Source organism: Sorghum bicolor, chromosome 6 (assembly GCF_000003195.3).
Source record: "Sorghum bicolor cultivar BTx623 chromosome 6, Sorghum_bicolor_NCBIv3, whole genome shotgun sequence".
In the NCBI taxonomy this organism is placed as follows: domain Eukaryota; kingdom Viridiplantae; phylum Streptophyta; class Magnoliopsida; order Poales; family Poaceae; genus Sorghum; species Sorghum bicolor.
This window is the reverse complement of record NC_012875.2, coordinates 41,126,516-41,135,135: the sequence shown is the minus strand read 5'-3', so window position 1 is coordinate 41,135,135 and position 8,620 is coordinate 41,126,516.

Genomic DNA, 8,620 nt, shown 5'->3' with positions numbered 1-8,620 from the left:
GAGATATATATATACTACTTTCATGTAAAACTGATGCATTATAGATAGGTGGTCCTAGGGGAGCCTCCCAAAGCATATGGCTGTGTGGAATCTTGTAGCATGTCAACACAAAATTAAATAAATAAATCCCCTATATATGGATGTTGTTTCCGATCACCAGTTTGCTTTCAAAATGGTTGGTACCAGACACACCTATCTTTGGACATGTTGGAGGGGACAAATTTCAGGTCTAACATCACGCCAAAATTTTTTCCTTCAGTATCCTATAAATACAAACTGATCTCTTCATTTCTGGCCTCTCGGTGTCTAAAGTCGTGTTTTTGTTGAGTCTAGTTAACACAATCAGGAAAGTCCTTATGATTTTCATGCGGTGTGTATATCCAAATGACATTTGACATTTTTCTGGTGTTTCTTTTTTGGTATAGTTCACTACTATAGAAATAGTTTTCACCAAGCGGTTTTAATAGGAACTATGGTTAACATATCACTCTTGGTTCATAATAAAATATGGGCGGTGAAAGTAAGGCAGACTCACACCTGCGTGTGCCACTCTGCTGCCAAATCAACTACATATATCATATTTTTTTACAGCGGCTAACCTGCGGAGGGCGCGAATTGATTCCACACAACATTTTGGCAATTTTCTGGTGTTTTTTCGATAGAATTCACTACTATAGAAACAGTTTTCACCAACTGGTTTTAATAAGAACCATGGTTAACATATCATTGTCGGTCTAGAGGTGAAAGTTCTGGTTGGCATATATAGCAGCTGACATTGAAAAGTAAAGGTAGACTCACTCACACCCACATGCGTCACTCTGCTACCCAATCAATCTGCATATATTGTGTTTCTTTACAGTGAATTACAAGTGGGTCCTTGCATGGGGCGCCCTAGGTTGGCTGGCACGCAGAGGCCACGTACGAATTGAAGATACCCCACTCCCACGAGCCTTCCCCCTTCTCTCCCTCTGTCTCTCTCCCTTTTGAGCTCCTTTGCTCTCTCTTACCTCTCTTAATCTCCCTCGCCCTCTCGATTGTTCTTCTTGGATCTAGCAGTAGCAATGACAAACTGTATGAGGAGATGGCAATGGGTTGTGGTAAGAAGCCACCGATGTACTTGCAGAGTAGAATACATGACGATGGTGGAGGTGGCAATGGGCTAGAAGCAGGCCTAGTCCTCTAATAGCTAGATTCTTTTTCCCCATTATTGTAGTCGTTTTGTATAAGAATCCAGTGGTGGTCATAACTTTTACTATCAATCTAAAATTGGCAGTGGTTGAGTTTATTATCATTTCACTATGAAAGAGGAAAACAGGGCTGACAGTGTTATATAAATGCATTTAACATGCGTGGACCTCTAGATCCAGGATTTCCTAGAGCTATAGGTGACTACCTCTAGGAAATCTACAGATTTCTTAGAGTGGGGGCTTTGCAAATAAACCTTAGACCGGGCCGTAATTAACTTTCTGTGCTTGTGTAAGTCGATGAATAGCATCTGAATAGCTATTTTTTCCCAAGTTCCAAATGCATCTGAATAGCTATTTTTTCAATAAAGATGTTCTTTGACAAAATTGAGGATTTGGATTCTTCTCTAGGAAAATAATATATAAATCTAGCAAATATGTTTGCGCATTGCAATCAGAGGGAAAAACAACCTATCAAGCATAATAGGAAATAAGGACATGAATGTTTCATATATATATATATATATATATATATATATATATATATATATTTATATATATATATATATATATATTCTTTACGTAACTTGAAAAACTATAATTTATTTGCATTGTAATATAAGTTAATATTGGCAATAACATGACTAGTCTCCTATGTACTCATATAAGAAGTCATTTTGGATAAGATTTGGATCAAACATTGGGAATATAAATTATGAATAACTTTTAAGTTGTTGAGTTTGGAAATGTGAAAATTAGATAAATAGATTTGTTTTGAAAAATACTTTCATAAAAATATACATATTCCACTTTCTAATAATTCTTTTTATAAAAACAAGGAGTCAAAGTTAGGCTTTGGAGATGGTGTCGCTTTCCTAAACGATTTCCTTTGTGAGTATGATGGGAGTATGTCCTATTATGTATTTATCAAATTAAAATACAACCTTAATAGATTTTCTTTCATTGTAAGGCATAGAAATATTAATATGCAAATATATCATATATCATAACTTTAATTTTCATAATATCTATGTATTATTGATAGAGTTAGATATCGAGCGTGAGCCAAGCAGTTGTTCACTATGAGTGTGTTTGGTTGCCTGCTTAAGGGTCTAGCCAGGCTTGTGGAATGCAACCTAAGCCTGTTTGGTTGGCTGGATGGCCTGCTAGCCAAGCTCCAGCAAGCCCAAATCAGGGGATTTGGGTGGCTTGCTGGAAACGGCCGATTCGGCCGTTCTCCGCAAGCCTGGCTTGGCCAGCCCTCGCAGCCGTATCCGGTCACCTCCTTCTCCCTTGCCTCGAGCCCGTGCTGCTCCCCTCCTCCTCCACGCGCTGCTCCCCGGCGCGCTCACCTCCTCCTCCCCCACACGCTGCTCCCCTGCGCGCGGAGCCTGTGTTGCTGCCGTCGCCGCCCATGGCTGAGGGCATCGCGGCGGTGCTGCTGGATCCGACCGATGCGAACAACACGAATCTGCCACCTCCGACGAATCTGCTGCTGGATCCGGCCGCTCCCCAACGTCGTGGAGAGGGCGCACCGCTCCCCCACGCCGCTGGCAGGGCTCCTCCTTCTCTAGATCCGGCGGGTGGGTCGCGACCGAGTCTGCCATGGTAGCCGTGCTCGCCCCGCGGCAAGGTCCTGGCGTTCTGAGTCCACCACTGTAGGAGGTCTTCCCCCTCCTCCCTCAGCCCCTCCGTACTCGCCCTATCCCTCCTCGTCCGCCCGCCCGCGCATCTCCTCCACATCACCATGTTGCATCTCCTCCGCCCGTGTAGGAAGGTCAGTGGGGATGGTGTCCGTGCCCGAGTCCGAGCATCCTCGGCGTTCGCGCTCAAATACGACTCGCCGCCGCGGGTGGACAGCGGGGTCCTTGGCTTTCCTCGTCGTCAGTGTGCATGGGCGAAGGACGCCTCGCCGCTGCCTCGTCCATCTCACATCGCCAGTGGAGGTGGAGCCCGGGACGAAGCTAGCGAGAGCGGTGGTGGGTGGTGCCTCGCCGATTGATGTGCGTGTGCACGGTGGTGCCTCGATCCATGCTGGAGATGTTGCAGTGGCCATGGCGAAGGTAATGTGTTTGGCAAAATGTGTCAACGGGGTAAACTTACCAATATTAGGATATGGTGATTTTATACAAGTCAAAGTCAGCAACCAAACAAACCAAAACTTAGCCAGGCTTCAGCAATCACTCCAACCAAACAACTGGGTATTGGCTTGTGTTAACCTAGTTAAATGTGACCTGGCTCAAAAAGCTAGCCAGGCTTGGAATAGAACATGAACCAAATAGACCCTATGTAGTCCATGACCAGCGGCTTCTCCTCCTCCTTGAAGAGGTAGGTGATGATAGGGAGCAGGTTTGGGTGGGCGAGTCCCTTCCCCAGTCATTGCATTTTCTTTGAGAAGTCCACCATTCATTTCCGAATCGCTTCCCCACTAGGGCCTTGTTTACTTCCACCCCAAAATCTAAAATTTTTCAAAATTTTCCGTCACATCGAATCTTTAGACGCATGCATGAAGTATTAAATATAGATAAAAATAAAAACTAATTACACAGTTTGGTCGAAATTTACGAGACGAATCTTTTGAGTCTTTTTAGTTAATGGTTGGACAATAATTACCGCAAACAAACGAAAATGTTACAGTATCGTAAATTTTTTTCATCCACGAACTAAACACGGCCTAGGGACAACCTAACTAGTAGGATCACCTAGCGCGACAAAGTTGCCGCTACCCAGCACCACGATGAGCGTGCAGAGTAGGTCGCTTTAGGTCTTGTTTACTTCCACTCCAAAACCCAAAATTTTTTAAGATTTTCCGTCACATCGAATCACATGCATGAAGTATTAAATATATACGAAAATAAAAATTAATTACACCGTCTGATCAAAATTTACGAGACGAATCTTTTGAGCCTAGTTATTCTATGATTAGATAATAATCACCACAAACAAACGAAAGTGCTATAGCGTCGCAAAGTTTTTCGCTTCGAGAACTAAAGACGGCCTTAACCACGCCTACCCCTCTAGGATGAACAAAATGTTGTCGTGGTCATTGCGCTGCTCGCCTCACTTCTCGGCCACCCCCACATGACCTGCCCTGGTGCGTTCGCCTGCGCACCACCTACCTCACGCATCGCCTTCACTAGCTGTCTCGTCTACACACTGCTGCCACCCCCCCCCCCCCCCTCCAACCACCACCACCACCGTGACCAAAAGCTCGGGTTCTAAAATTCTGATGTGGGTAGGGTGAGTGGGAAAGAGATAAGGATAAAGGGCAACTTCGTTTTCCCCTACTTTCCATGAGGTTTTCTTTTTTAGAAAAATCATTTATTTCACCCTTAACTGATGGACATCCAGGGCAAATATTTCATTTCAAATTTGCAAGGGAAAATCATAAAATTGAAAAAAGATGACAAAATCATAATTAGATTGCTAGACAGGGGCAAGAGTACTGTTCCCAGTAATAAGTTTTATTCATATGAAAACTACGTACATCAATAATTTAGTTGTGCAAATATTTATTTATTAGAGAAGGATCAATATTTATAAACGCATAATACTGTATTTATTATTTAATTGTATGTTTATATACAAGAAAACATGGAAGATACTTCATTTCTGTTTCCATTTATACATAAAAGAAAAAAGTCCGATGGAAAAAAATTGACCCGGGCAAAAAGAAAAAAAAGAGAAACAGCCGACATTTTTATGTTTGCAAGGAAAAAAATGGAAGATAAAGAAAAATAAAGTGATAAAGAAAAAGAAAGTCACGGAAGGTGAAAGTCCGATGGAAGAAAAAGCGGACGTGGGCAGGGGAAAAAAGAGAAAAGACTTTGAGACCTGACGAAAAACGACTCAGAGAAGCAGATGGCTAGAAGAAAATTTTACTGCACAATTTTTTTGCTCTATAACTATATATCTATCTATATTTATATCTAATATTAAAAAATCATCTATTTTTTTTTTCGTCCAGCTCTCCTCTAACTAACTATGTAAATAAAGAAACTGTCTCCATTTGCAATCCTAATCAAATAGATTTCTCGGTCTCTCCGTTTCAATTCCTTGTGTCGGCAAATAATTGTTCGTTTGGGGTTATCAGCCGAATCTACCAGCCATTCAGCAGTGTTTTTCTCTCACAATAAATTATACTTTCTGTCATGGTTTATCAGCGAAACGAAATCACTTTCCTTCCTAAATACTTCTATTTTTTATTTTTGTGGCGGCCGTTTCGGATTTTGCCCTCCACGTAATCACTTTCTTTTCTAAATACTTCTATTTTTTTATTTTTCCATAAATATAAATATCATAATAAATGATAAATATAATGAGTATGGATCTTTGAGCCCTTGACTCATTTCTTAAGAACTAGAGGTTTTCACCATGAAGTTTTTGTCGTAATTTTTGTTAGAAATAAAATCTATTTTATTATAACTTGGTTCAATCCCACTAATCAAATTAAATTAAATGAGCAATTTGTTGTGTGTAGTTCATTGCCTATATCTATGATACCTAATATTAAGGAGGCAAAATTTGTTTCTAATTTTTTTTATCTTGCCTCTACACTCATCTCTGACCATCCACAATCCATCTCTAACCATTGGTGTCTTCATACTCAATCTGCAGGTCCAACCGACCCAAGCAATCTACATCAGGGCGAGACTGCTTGCATGCACTTCAGTGCTCATGGCAGAGGCGGCAAGTCTGGCACTTGCCATCAAGATCATGCATAATCTGAACATCACAAAATGCAGCTTCCTATCTGATTGTCAGCAACTGGTGAACTTTATAATCTCTGCTGACCACTCGGATCCACCTGACTGGAGAATTAAACCTTTCACCCAGACTTATCTTAACCTCACCAATACCATATCAGCTCGACTCATCAAGATCAATAGGAATAACAACACCACAGCAGATGCCTTAGCACGCCAGGCTCTTAGCTCACAGGGATCTTCTTTACAAACAATGTGTTCCCATCAGCATGGCAATGACCATTGCTCTGTTTCTCAAGTTCTACACTTTGTAGACTTGCACGATGTAACACTACTTGCAGTACGCTGCTGCTAATGAATAAAGTTGTTTGTTGTAAAAAAAAACTAGATTTCCTCGGACCAAGGATTTTTCAAATCACCAAGCAAGGTGCAAGGGACCAAACCGAGACTAAGGGCCTATTTGATTCCCATTGCTAAATTTTACCTAGCTAAACTTTAGTTATTTTAGTAGCCTAAAGTTTTAAACACACTGACTTTTTTTGAAGGGAATCAGTAGGGAAATTCCCTACCTATATTTTTTTGTATTTCAATTGAATAAAAGAATGTACTGTACAAGAGAAAAGGGCAAAGCAAAAGTAAGTTACAAGGCTCTTTGGCCCAAAAGAGGAAAAAAGGCTCAGAGGACACTATCTCTCCAGGCTGTTAAAGGGGTTCTTCTCTTTTCGTTGGCCTTGATGCACACCAAATCCAACTCATCCTTGAGTTTACTTCTCCGGAGTGACAGGCTACAGGATCCATTATCAAAGATGATGGAGTTTCTCATAGTCTAAATAACCCAGCAACCAGTAATGACTATTTCTCTGAAGATGGTATTTCCAAACTGTATTCTAGCTTCTAGTACCATGTCCAGGGGTGGCAGATTCAGGTTCCAATTGATTAATATGAAATTCCAGCAACCCTGACTGAAAGAACAGCCAAAGAAGAGGTATAAGCTGTTTGCCAAGCTTACTGGAGGACTAGAGCCAAGAGAACTATGGGGAAGCTTCTTCTGTATTTTGACTAAGGGCTTTGTATACTTTCTTGCTGTTGAAATATGTGTTGTTGCCAGGCAGTTTCCAAATATCAATCACATTTTCATCCCAATCTCTGTCTAACTCAGAATTCAGTAGGTCACTTAATTGCCCAGCAGCTTGAGTTGATAACGGCAGTCTAAAATTTACTTCCATTTCATGATCAATGAAGAACCTGATGGAGCATTTGGGTTTTCTGCTAAAGGAGAAGAGTTGAGGATATCTGTCTTTCAGGGGTGTCGGGCACCAATTACCCGACCAGAAAAGATCACTGTTTCCTTGATTGGGTGTGCATTCTGTGAGTTTCCTGTATTCTCCAAATAATTTTAAGACTTCTTTCCACCAGAAAGATCCAACTGGGCTTCTTGCTTGTGGAGGGGTTTGATTGCTGCCATATAATTTGGACCATGTCAATTTCACCTAGGGGAGTTCTGCATGGTTGTAGAAGTTATTTAAATGTTTCATCAGCAAGGCATCATTTTGTTTTTCAATGTCTATAATGCCCAAACCTCCTTTGTTTTTGGCCTTACAGGCTGTCTCCCAGGCTACTAAGCATGAGCCCTTTCTATTGATGTCACCCTTGCTCCAAAGGCAGTGCTTTCTGTATTTATCAATCTGCTTGACAACCTGTGGAGGAAGCTTGAGACTGCACATATAGAAGGTGGGGAGAGCAGTGAGGACAGAATTGACCAGGATTAGTCATCCATCATAAGATAGCAACCTGCTGAACCCTGATAGTCTTCTTTCAGTTCTGCTAAGGAGAGGGGTGAAGTCCTCTATAGAAGGTTTCATAGTGCCTAGAGGGAGCCCAAGATAAGTGAAAGGCATGGTTCCTAACTGGCAACCAAAGGTCCGGGCCAGATGTTGAGCTCTTTCATTTGATATGTTTATGAGTACTAAGAATGATTTGCTGAAATTGACATGTAGGCCGCAAGAGTCAGAGAAGGTCCTAAGAAGACTTTTCAAGTTGAAGAGAGTTCTGGCATTGCCGGGTAGGACCAGCAAGGTGTCGTTAGCATATTGGAGGATGGGGAAGTCTCCTCCAAAGTTATCTAAGATTGGGTGGGTCAGGACTCCCATTAACCATGCTTTGTTGATAATACTTTGTAACAGATCTGCAGCCAGGACAAAGAGCAGGGGGGACAGTGGGTCACCTTGTCTCACACCCCTTTTGCATTTAAAGATCTTACCAGGTATACCGTTCAGGAGGATGGAGGAAGTGCCTGATCCTAGGATGTTTTCAATCCATTTGATCCATTTGTCAGGAAAGCCCTTGTGTTTCATGACCTGAATGATGACTTGGTGCTCCACTTTGTCAAAGGCCTTTTCAAAATCCAGTTTTAGAATCACTATTTCCTTCTTGGAGTGATGGCAGAGGTGCAAAAACTAGAAGGCCCATGCAAGACAGTCTTGGATAGTTCTGCCTCTGATGAAGCCATATTTATTCTGGTGCACTAGCTCAAGGATCACTTTCTGAAGCCTAATGGAGAGTATTTTGGGTATACATTTGAGGTTGTAATTGAGCAGAGATATAGGCCTAAAGTCATCAACTTTTTCTGGATTTTCCTTCTTGGGGACCAAGGCAATCACTGAGGAGTTGATGCTGCTAATATCTACATTGTCACTGCAGAAATCCATCAAAAATCTGGTAAAATCTCCC